The sequence below is a fragment of the Pristiophorus japonicus genome, chromosome 23 (genome assembly GCF_044704955.1).
Source record: "Pristiophorus japonicus isolate sPriJap1 chromosome 23, sPriJap1.hap1, whole genome shotgun sequence".
NCBI lineage: Eukaryota > Metazoa > Chordata > Chondrichthyes > Pristiophoridae > Pristiophorus > Pristiophorus japonicus.
This window is the reverse complement of record NC_091999.1, coordinates 17553783-17565757: the sequence shown is the minus strand read 5'-3', so window position 1 is coordinate 17565757 and position 11975 is coordinate 17553783. Positions and strand designations below refer to the sequence as shown.

At 44.2% G+C, this 11975-nt stretch overlaps 1 non-coding gene across 1 annotated transcript; it reads left to right on the top strand.

Moving 5' to 3' along the window:
* The first annotated feature begins 11676 nt into the window (after positions 1 to 11676).
* On the top strand, positions 11677 to 11748 carry trnad-guc (transfer RNA aspartic acid (anticodon GUC)). Its single transcript has one exon. It is a non-coding gene; the product is annotated as a tRNA-Asp (tRNA).
* Positions 11749 to 11975: the final 227 nt, after the last annotated feature.

The window sequence follows — 11975 nt, the reverse complement described above, 5'->3', positions numbered from 1 at the left end:
TGTCTGTCTATCTGTATGTATGTCACTGTGTATGTGCAACTGTCTTTGGATATCATCACCATGAATTTGGTATGTACTGGAACTTTTTAAAAAGACTTGGGAAAAATAATACAGTTGTGAGATTTGATATCGGCTTTGCTTCAGCGGCAGCATTTTCGACTTCAAGTCCCACTCCTGAGACTTGAGCGTATAATCTTGGCTGACAGTCAAGTGCAGTACTTGGGGAATTGTGCATTGTTGAAGCTGTTGACTTTTGTATGAAATGTTAAATTGAAGCTCCGTCTGCTCTCTCCGGTGAATGTGAAAGTTCCCACAGCATTATTAGATAAAGAATAGTGAGTTGCCCCGTGTCACTTTTATATAAATATTCTGAAATGCTCACTGAAAACCTGTGTGTATGCGTGTGTCTGTGGGGGTGGAGCTCAAGCCCAGCTTCTTACAGAGACAGAATGTTAAGGTTCGCAAGTCCACAATGGCCGAGTGTATAAGTCATTGCATTTAGGATCTAATGGGTTTATACCCGCGTGGGTTCGAACCCCACTTCTGGTAACTCTTGAATTTAACACCGATTTTCTCCCATCCTACTCAGTATTACCTGAATGCCTTCTGTTGAATCTGTAACTCTGTCACACTCTCAACTGACAAAGAAATGGGATTGTGAAATCTATCTGTGCCTCCTACTCTCTGTCTTCAGAGAGCCCTGTATGTGTTTGAGTCTCTGTCACTCACTGACTCACTCTGTCTAAGGAACTACAAGCTGAATTCAGGGAGCTCGGAGTTAAATTAAAAAGTAGGACCTCAAAGGTCGCAAACTCAGGATTGCTACCAGTGCCACCTGCTAGTAGGAGCAGGAATCGCAGGATAGCTCAGATGAATGCGTGGCTTGAAATGTGGTGCAGATGGGAGAGCTTCAAGTTCCTCGGACTTTGGAACGAGTTCTGGCGGAGGTGGGACCAGAACTAAACCGGAAGGTCTGCACCTGGGCAGGACCAGAACCAATGTCCAACGTGGGGAGTGTTTGCTAGTGTTATTAGGGAGGGTTTAAAGTAATATGGCAGGGCGACGGGAGACAGAGGGAAGTAGAATGGGCGCAGAACGAAAGATTAAAAGTAAAGGTGGAGGGCAGAGAATCCCACCGCAAAAATCAAATAAGGCCACTTTACAGTAAAATTCCAAAGGGTTAAAATAACAAGCATGAAGGCTCTGTGCCTCGTTGCGAGAAGTATTCGTAAAAAGGCGGATGAATTAACTGCACAAGCAGCAATTACTGAATATGATATAATTAGCTCCAGGGTGACCAAGGCTGGGAATTCAACATTCAGGAAGCACAGACAGAAATGAAAAGGTATTGGGGTAGCATTGTTGGTTAAAGAGGAAATTAAGGCAATAGTGTAAGGAACGACATTAGCTTGGATGATGTGGAACATGTGTGGGTGGAGCTGCGGAATACCAGTGGGAAGAAAACACGAGAGGAGTTGTGTACAGATCAGCAAACAGTAGTAGTGCGTTTGGGGACAGCATCAAACAAGAAATTAAGGATGCGTGCCATAAAGATACAGCAGTTATCAAGGGCGACCTTACTCTACATGTAGATTGGGCTAACCAAACAGGAAGCAATACGGTGGAGGAGGATTTCCTCGAGCGTATTTGGGAAGGTTTTCTCGACCAATATATCGAGGGACCATCTGGAGGGATGGCCATCCTAGACTGGTTGGTGTGCAATGAGAAAGGACAAATTAGCAATCTTGTTGTGCAAGGCCCCTTGGGAAGTGTGACCATAATAAGGTAGAATTCTTTATTAAGGTGGCGAGTGACACAGTTAATTCAGGGACATGGGTCCTGAACTTAAGGAAATGAAACTTCGATGGTATGAGATGTGAATTGGCTAGAATAGACTGGCGAATGATACTTAAATGGTTGACGGTGAATAGGCAATGGCAAACATTTAAAGGTCACATAGACGAACTTCAACAATTGTATTTCCCTGTCTGGAGTAAAAATAAAACGGGGAAGGTGGCTCAACCGTAGCTAACAAGCGAAATTAATGATAGTGTTAAATGCAAGGAAGAGGCATATAAATTGGCGAGAAAAAGCCACAACCTGAGGACTGTGAGACATTTAGAATTCAGCAGAGAAGGACAAAGTGTTTAATTAGGAGGAGGAAAATAGATTATGAGAGGAAGCTTGTTGGAAACATAAAAAAGTTCTATAGATATGTGAAGACAAAAAGATTAGAGAAGACAAACGTAGGTCCCTTGCAGTCAGATTCAGGTGAATTTATAATGGGGAACAAAGAAATGGTAGACCAGTTGAACAATTACTTTGGTTCTGTCTTCACGAAGGAAGACACGCATAACCTTCCAGAAATGCTAGGGCACCGAGGATCTAGCGAGAAGGAGGAACTGAAGGAAATCCTTATTCGTCAGGTAATTGTGTGAGGGAAATTGATGGGATTGAAGACCGATAAATCCCCGGGGCCTGATAGTCTGCATTGGAAAGTACTTAAGGAAGTGGCCCTAGAAATAGCGGATTCATTGGTGATCATTTGCCAACAGTCCATCGACTCTAGATCAGTTCGTATGGGCTGGAGAGTAGCTAATGTAACACCACACTTTAAAAAAGGAGGGAGATAGAAAACGGATAATTATAGACCGGTTAGTCTGACATCAGTAGTGGGGAAAATGTAAAAATCAATTATTAAATATGAAATAGCAGCGCATTTGGAAAGCAATGACAGGATCGGTCCAAGCTGCATGAATTTATGAAAGGGAAATGAAGCTTGACAAAACTTCTGGAATTTATTGAGGATGTAACTACTTTAGTGGACAAGGGGAACCGGAGATTGTGGTGTATTTACTTTCAAAAGGCTTTCAACAAGGTCCCACACACGTATTGGTGTGGAAAATTAAAGCACATGGTATTGGGGGTAATGTACTGACGTGGATAGAGAACTCGTTGGCAGACAGGAAGCAGAGAGTCGGGATAAACGGGTCCTTTTCAGAAAAGCAGGCAGTGACTAGTGGGGTGCCACAGGGCTCAGTGCTGGGACCCCAGCTATTTACAATATACATTAATGATGTAGATGAAGGAATTGAGTGTAATATCTTCTTGTTTGCAGATGAGACTAACAGGGCGGCGGTGTGAGCTGTGAGGAGGACGCTAAGAGGCTGCAGGGTGACTTGGACAGGTTAGGTGAGTGGGCAAATGCATGGCAGATGCAGTATAATGTGGATAAATGTGAGGTTATCCACTTTGGTGGCAAAAACACGAAGGCAGAATATTATCCGTATGGCGGCAGATTAGGAAAAGGGGAGGTGCAATGGGAGCTGCGTGTCGTGGTACATCAGACATTGAAAGGTGGCATGCAGTTACAGCAGGCGGTGAAGAAGGCAAACGGTATGTTGGCCTTTATAGCTAGGGGTTTTGGGTATAGGAGTACGGAGGTCTTAATGCAGTTGTACAGTGCCTTTGTGAGACCTCACCTGGAATATTGTGTTCAGTTTTGGTCTCGTAATCTGAGGAAGGACTTTCTTGCTATTGAGGGAGTGCAGCAAAGGTTCACCAGACTGATTCCCGGGATGACAGGACTGACATATGAGGAGAGACTGGATCGACTGGGCTTGTAGTCACTGGAGTTTAGAAGCATGAGAGGGGATCTCATAGAAACATAAAACATTCTGACGGGACTTGACAGGTTAGATGCAGCAAGAACGTTCCCGATGTTGGGGAAGTCCAGAATTAGGGGGCACAGTCTAAGATAAGGGGCAGGCCATTTAGGACCGAGATGAGGAGAAACTTCTTCACTCAGAGAGTTGTTAACCTGTTGTATTCCCTATCGCTGACAGTTGTTGATGCCAGTTCATTGGCTATATTCAAAAGGAATTAAATATGGCCATTAAGGCTAAAGGCATTAAGAGGTATGGAGAGAAAGCAGGAAAGCGGTACTGAGCTTTAATGATCTGCATGAATTTATTGAATGGTGGTGCAGACTCGAAAGCCTGAATGGCCTATGACTGCACCAATTTTCTTTGTTTCTCTGTTTGTCCCTGTCTCTCAATCTGTCTCTTACTTTCTCACGGTGTCAACGTTCTGCTCCAATGGGATTCTCTCAGTCTCCCTCTCTATTTCGCTCTCTCTTTCCCATCATCCCTCTCTGTCTGACTGTCTCTCTCTTTCCCATCGTCTCTCTCTATCTGTCTATATTTCTGCCTGCCTGTCTTTCTTTGCCCTGTCTCTAACCTGCTGAGTACTTCCATCATTTTCTCTTTTAGTCTCTTTCTCTCTTTCTCGATCTGTCTCTCTCCTTGTCACTGTCTTTACCATTGACTTTCTCTCACTCTTTCCCTCTCTCTCTTAACAGATCACACACACATATCTCTGTATATGTATGTGTTTGATTATTTTTCTCACTCAATCTGCCTCTCCTTCTCAGTCTCACAATTTCTGTCTCTCGTTGTCTCTATCTCGCTGTCTGTCTCTCCCTGTTTGTCGGTTTGTCTCTGTCTCTCAATGCGTCTGTCGACTTCTCATGGTGTCCAGTTCTGTTCACAGCTCGATTCCTGCTCTCACAGAGCTGGTACCCGTCAGTTTATCGTTAATATAGTGGTGAGTATCCCCGCCTGTCACGCGGGAGACCGTGGTTCAATTCCGCGACGGGGAGGCAGTTGTTTCAAAATGTAGAATTTTACTTCTGTTTCTTGGTAGAGAAAGATATTAAAAAGTTCCAGAGCAATATAGAACTGTAAAAATACAGGTGGAGGAGATTGCCTCTTCCAGATATTGAGCGAACGGAGACTTTTTCAGGATTCTTTGGTCGCCTGCTGCACAGAGATGGATGACTGAGTTTTTTCTGAGTAACGTCTAAAAAGGCAGCCACACAGTAGTTGTGGCCGAGTGGTTAAGGCGATGGTCTAGAAATCCATTCGGTTTTTCCCGAGCAGGTTCGAATCTTGCTGACTCCGATTCTCAGCATATTGTATTCCATTTCACAATTTAACCAGGTCTCTGCCAAACTGATCCTGAGATAGATGGAATAACGTCCCACACCTTTCAACACTGACATTTTTTCTCATTTTTATTAATCTGCAATATTCACGATACATCCCTTTAAAAAATCGAAAAAATCAGTCAAAGTTGCGACAGTGATTCAGCCTGTCTATCCCTCGAGATGACGAAGGCATCTGTGCATTCCCGTTGGTGCGTGTAAATTTTTGGTTATGTGTGTGTGTGTCTCTGTGTCTGTCGATCTCTATATATGTCTCTGTGTATGAGCAACTGTCTGTGGAAATCATCACCATGAATTTGATATGTCCTGGAACTTATAAAAAAGACTTGGGGAAAATAATATGTTTGTGAACTTTTTTATCGGCTTTGATTCAGTGGCAGCATTCTCGACTGAATCAGGAGTTTGTGTCTTCAAGTCGCACTCCTGAGAATTGAGCATATCATCTTGTCTAACACTCAAGTGCAGCACTTGGGGAATTTTGCAATGTTGAAGCTATTGACTTTCGGATGAAATGTTAAATTGAAGGTCTGTCTGCACCCTCGGGTGGATATGAAAGGTCCCAGAGCATTAATCGAAAAAGAATAGGAGAGTTGCTAAAATTCTGCTACAATTGCTAAAAATGTTCGTAATTACTCACTGAAAGCCAACGTGCATGTGTTTGTCTGTGGGGTTAGGGTTGAAGCCCAGATTCTCAAAGAGACCGAATCCAGAGTCTGGAGGAATCAGTTTAGCCGTGTGGTTAAGGCGTTGGCCTCAAAATTCAATGGGGTTTTTCCCGCGTTGGTTCGTACCCCAATTATGGTATAGAAACATAGAACATAGGTGCAGGAGTAGGCCATTTGGCCTTTCTAGGCTGCACTGCCATTCAATGAGTTCATAGCTGATCATGCAACTTCAGTACCCCATTCCACTTTCTCGCCATACACCTTGATCCCCCAAGTAGAAAGGACTTCATCTAACTCCTGTTTGTATATATTTAGTTAATTGGCCTCAATAACATTCTGTGGTAGAGAATTCCACAGGTTCACCTCTCTCTGGGTGAAGAAGATTCTCCTCATCTCGTTCCTAAATGGCTTACCCCTTATACTTAAACTGTGACCCAGAGTCTTACCGCAGGGAAAGGGTCCACAGCCAGATAGGGAATGGAAGACCAGCAGGAAGAGTCGTGCAAGGAAGGTAGTGCAGGGGTCCCCTGCGGTCATCCCCCTGCAAAACAGAGGGATGTTTTGAGCACTGTTGAGGGGAATGACTCATCAGGGGAGGGCAGCAGCAGCCATGTTCATGGCACCGTGGCTGGCTCTGCTGCACAGGAGGGCAAGAAAAAGAGTGGGACAGCAATAGTGATAGGGGATTCAATGGTGAGAGGAAGATAGGCGTTTCTGCGGCCGCGAGCGAGACTCCAGGATGGTATGTTGCCTCCCTGGTTCAAGGGTCAAGGATGTCTTGGAGCGGGTGCAGGACATTCTGAAATGGGAGGGAGAACAGCCAGTTGTCGTGGTGCACACTGGTACCAACGACATAACTAAAAAAAGGGATGAGGTCCTACGAAACGAATTTAAGGAGCCAGGAGCTAAATTAAAAAGTAGGACCTCAAAAGTAGTAATCTCGGGATTGCTACCAGTGGCTCGTGATAGTCAGAGTAGGAATCGCAGGATAGCGCAGATAAATACGTGGCTTGAGCAGTGGTGCAGCAGGGAGTGATTCAAATTCCTGGGGCATTGGGTCCGGTTCTGAGGGAGGTGGGACCAGTACAAACCGGACGGTCTGCACCTGGGCAGGTCCGGAACCAATATCCTAGGGGGAGTGTTTGCTAGTGCTGTTGGGGAGGATTTAAACCAATATGGCAGGGGGATGGGAACCAATGCAGGGAGACAGAAGGAAACAAAAAGGAGGCAAAAGCAAAAGACAGAAAGGAGATGAGGAAAAGTGGAGGGCAGAGAAACCCAAGGCAAAGAACAAAAAGGGCCACTGTACAGCAAAATTCTAAAAGGACAAAGGGTGTTAAAAAAAACAAGCCTGAAGGCTTTGTGTCTTAATGCAAGGAGTATCCGCAATAAGTTGGATGAATTAATTGTGCAAATAGATGTTAACAAATATGATGTGATTGGGATTACGGAGGCGTGGCTCCAGGATGATCAGGGCTGGGAACTCAACATTCAGGGGTATTCAACATTCAGGAAGGATAGAATAAAAGGAAAAGGAGGTGGGGTAGCATTGCTGGTTAAAGAGGAGATTAATGCAATAGTTAGGAAAGTTATTAGCTTGGATGATGTGGAATCTATATGGGTAGAACTGCAGAACACCAAAGGGCAAAAAACGTTAGTAAGAGTTGTGTACAGACCTCCAAACAGTAATAGGGATGTTGGGGAGGGCATCAAACAGGAAATTAGGGGTGCATGCAATAAAGGTGTAGCAGTTATAATGGGTGACTTTAATATGCACATAGATTGGGCAAGCCAAACTGGAAGCAATATGGTGGAGGAGGATTTCCTGGAGTGCATAAGCGATGGTTTTCTAGACCAATATGTTGAGGAACCAACTAGTGGGGGAGGTATCTTAGACTGGGTGTTGTGTAATGAGAGAGGATTAATTAGAAATCTCATTGTGCGAGGCCCCTTGGGGAAGAGTGACCATAATATGATGGAATTCTGCATTAGGATGGAGAATGAAACAGTAAATTCAGAGACCATGGTCCAGAACTTAAAGAAGGGTAACTTTGAAGGTATGAGGCGTGAATTGGCTAGGACAGATTGGCGAATGATACTTAGGGGGTTGACTGTGGATGGGCAATGGCAGACATTTAGACACCGCATGGATGAATTACAACAATTGTACATTCCTGTCTGGCGTAAAAATAAAAAAGGGAAGGTGGCTCAACCGTGACTATCTAGGGAAATCACGGATAGTATTAAAGCCAAGGAAGTCGCATAAAAATTGGCCAGAAATAGCAGCGAACCTGGAGACTGGGAGAAATTTAGAACTCAGCAGAGGAGGACAACGGGTTTGATTAGGGCAGGGAAAATGGAGTACGAGAAGAAGCTTGCAGAGAACATTAAGGCGGATTGCAAAAGTTTCTATAGGCATGTAAAGAGAAAAAGGGATGGCGGGACTGACCTATCAAGAAAGACTGGATCAACTGGGCTTGTATTCACTGGAGTTCAGAGAAATGAGAGGGGACCACATGGAAACGTTTAAAATTCTGACGGGTTTAGACAGGTTAGATGCAGGAAGAATGTTCCCAATTTTGGGGAAGTCCAGAACCAGGGGTCACTGTCTGAGGATAAGGGGTAAGCCATTTAGGACCGAGATGAGGAGAAACTTCTTCACCCAGAGAGTGGTGAACCTGTGGAATTCTCTACCACCGAAAGTAGTTGAGGCCAATTCACTAAATATATTCAAAAGGGAGTTAGATGAAGTCCTTACTACATGGGGGATCAAGGGTTATGGCGAGAAAGCAGGAATTGGGTACTGAAGTTTCATGTTCAGCCATGAACTCATTGAATGGCAGTGCAGGCTAGAAGGGCTGAATGGCCTGCTCCTGCACCTATTTTCTATGTTTCTATGTTTCTATGACCCCTGGTTCTGGACTTCCCCAACATTGGGAACATTCTTCCTGACTAACCTGTCTCAAACCATCAGAATTTTAAACGTTTCTATGAGGTCCCCTCTCATTCTTCTGAACTCCAGTGAATACAAGCCTAGTTGATCCAGTTTTTCTTGATAGGTCATTTCCCGGGAATCAGTCTGGTGAACCTTCGCTGCACTCCCTCAATAGCAAGAATGTCCTTCCTCAAGTTAGAAGACCAAAACTGTACACAATACTCCAGGTGTGGCCTCACCAAAGCCCTGTACAACTGTAGCAACATCTCCCTGCCCCTGTACTCAAATCCCCTCGCTATGAAGGCCAACATGCCATTTGCTTTCTTAACCGCTTGCTGTCCCTGCATGCTAACCTTCAATGACTGATGTACCATGACACCCATGTCTCGTTACACCTCCCCTTTTCCTAATCTGTCACCATTCAGATAATAGTCTGTCTCTCTGTTTTTACCACCAAAGTAGATAACCTCATATTTATCCACATTATACTTCATCTGCCATGCATTTGCCCACTCACCTAACCTATCCAATTCACTCTGCAGCCTCATAGCATCCTCCTCGCAGCTCACACTGCCACCTAACTTAGTGTCATCCGCAAATTTGGAGATACTACATTTAATCCCCTCGTCTAAATCATTAATGTATAATTGTAAACAGCTGGGGCCCCAGCACAGAACCTTGCGGTACCCCACTAGTCACTGCCTGCCATTCTGAAAAGTACCCATTTACTCCTACTGTTTGCTTCCTGTCTGACAACCAGTTCTCAATACATGTCAGCATACTACCCCCCAATCCCATGTGCTTTAACGTTGCACATTAATCTCTTGTGTGGGACCTTGTCGAAAGCCTTCTGAAAGTCCAAATATACCACGTCAACTGGTTCTCCCTTGTCCAATAAAATCGAAACATCCTCAAAAATGTCCAGAAAATTTGTCAAGCATGATTTCCCTTTCATAAATCCATGCTGACTTGGACCTATCATGTCACCTCTTTCCAAATACGCTGCAATGACATCCTTAATAATTGATTCCATCATTTTACCCACTACTGAGGCCAGACTGACCGGTCTATAATTCCCTGTCTTCTCTCTCCTTGCTTTTAAAAAAAGTATGGTTACTTGGCTACCCTCCACGCGATAGGAACTGATCCAGAGTCAATGGAATGTTGGAAAATGACTGTCAATGCATCCGCTATTTCCAAGGCCACCTCCTTAAGTACTCAGGGATGCAGTCCATCAGGTCCTGGGGATTTATCGGCCTTCAATCCCATCAATTTCCCCAACACAATTTCCCGACTAATAAGGATTTCCCTCAGTTCCTCCTCCTTACTAGTCACTATGACCCCTTTTATATCTGGAAGGTTGTTTGTGTCCTCCTTAGTGAATACCGAACCAAAGTACTTGTTCAATTGGTCTGTCATTTCTTTGTTCTCCTTTATGACTTCCCTTGATTCTGACTGCAGGGGACCTACGTTTGTATTTACTAACCTTTTTCTCTTTACATATCTATAGAAACTTTTCACAACCCGTCTTAATGTTCCCTGCAAGCTTCTTCTCGTACTCCATTTTCCCTGCCCTAATCAAACCCTTTGTCCTCCTCTGCTGAGTTCTAAATTTCTCCCAGTCCCCGGGTTCGCTGCTATTCTGGCCAATTTGTATGCCACTTCCTTGGCTTTAATATTATCCCTGATTTCCCTTGATAGCCACGGTTGAGCCACCTTCCTTTTTTTATTTTTACGCGAGACAGGAATGTGCAATTGTTGTAGTTCATCCATGCGGTCCCTAAATGTCTGCCACTGCCCATCCACAGTCATCCCCTTAAGTATCATTCGCCAATCTATCCTAGCCAATTCACGCCTCATACCTTCAAAGTTACCCTTCTTCAAGTTCTGGGCCATGATCTCTGAATTAACTGTTTCATTCTCCATCCTAATGCAGAATTCCACCATATTATGGTCACTCTTCCCCAAGGGGCCTCACTCAACGAGATTGCTAATTAATCCTCTCTCATTGCACAAAACCCAGTCTAAGATGGCCTCCCCCCTAGTTGGTTCCTCGACATATTCGTCTAGACAACCATCCCTTATGCACTCCAGGAAATCCTCCTCCACCGTATTGCTTCCAGTTTGGTTAGCCCAAGCTATGTGCATATTAAAGTCACCCATTATAACTGCTGCACCTTTATTGCATGCACCCCTAATTTCCTGTTTTATGCCCTCCCCAACATCACAACTACTGTTTGTACGTCTGTACATAACTCCCACTAATGTTTTTTGCCCTTTGGTGGTCTGCAGCTTTACCCATATAAATTCCACATCATCCAAGCTAATGTCCTTTCTAACTATTTCATTAATCTCCTCTTTAACCAGCAATGCTACCCCACCTCCTTTTCCTTTTATTCTATTCTTTAATGTAACACAGATTTCCTCCCATTCTGATCAGTGATCCCGGATTTTCATCTGTTGAATCTGCAATTTTCTGTAACTCTGTGACACTCTGAGCCGATAACGAAATGAAATTGTGAAATGTATCTGTGTCGCTCGGTCTCTGCCTCTCTCTGACTCACTCTGTCTGTCCCTGTTTCTCTGCTTATCTCTGTCTCTCAATCTATCTCTCTCTCACGGTGTCCACTTCTGTTCCAATGGGATTCTCTCAGACTCTTTGTCTGACTGGCTCTCTCTTTTCCCATCATTTCGGTCTGTCCATCTCTTTTCTGTCTCTAATCTGATAAGTATTTCCAAAATTTTCTGTTTTAGTCTCTATCTCTCTCTCTCTATCAGTCTCTCTCCTTGGCACTGTCTTTATCATTGTCTTTCTCTCACTCTTTCCCTCTCTCTCTTAATAGATCACGCACACACATCTCTGTATATGTATATGTTTGAGTCTTTTTCTCACTCAGTCTGCCTCTCCTTCTCAGTCTCACGCTTTATGTCTGTAGTTGTCTCTATCTTGCTTTCTGGCTCTCCCTGTTTGTCGGTTTGTCTCTGTCTCTCAATGTGTCTGTCGACTTCTCACGGTGTCCAGTTCTGTTCACAGCTCGATTCCTGCTCTGACAGGTCTGGTAGCCGTCAGTTCCTCGTTAGTATAGTGGTGAGTATCCCTGCTTGTCACGCGGGAGACCGGGGTTCAATTCCCCGATGAGGAGGCAGTTGTTACAAAATGCAGAATTTTACTTCTGTTTCTTGGTAGAGATTCGTATTAAAAGTTCGAGAGCAATATAGAACTGTATAAATACAGGTGGAGGAGATTGCCTCTGCCAGATTTTGAGCAAACAGAGACTTTTTCAGGATTCTTTGGCCGTCTGCTGCACAGAGATGGATGACTAAGTTTTTTCTGAGTAACGTTTAAAAAGGCAGCGACGCAGTAGTCGTG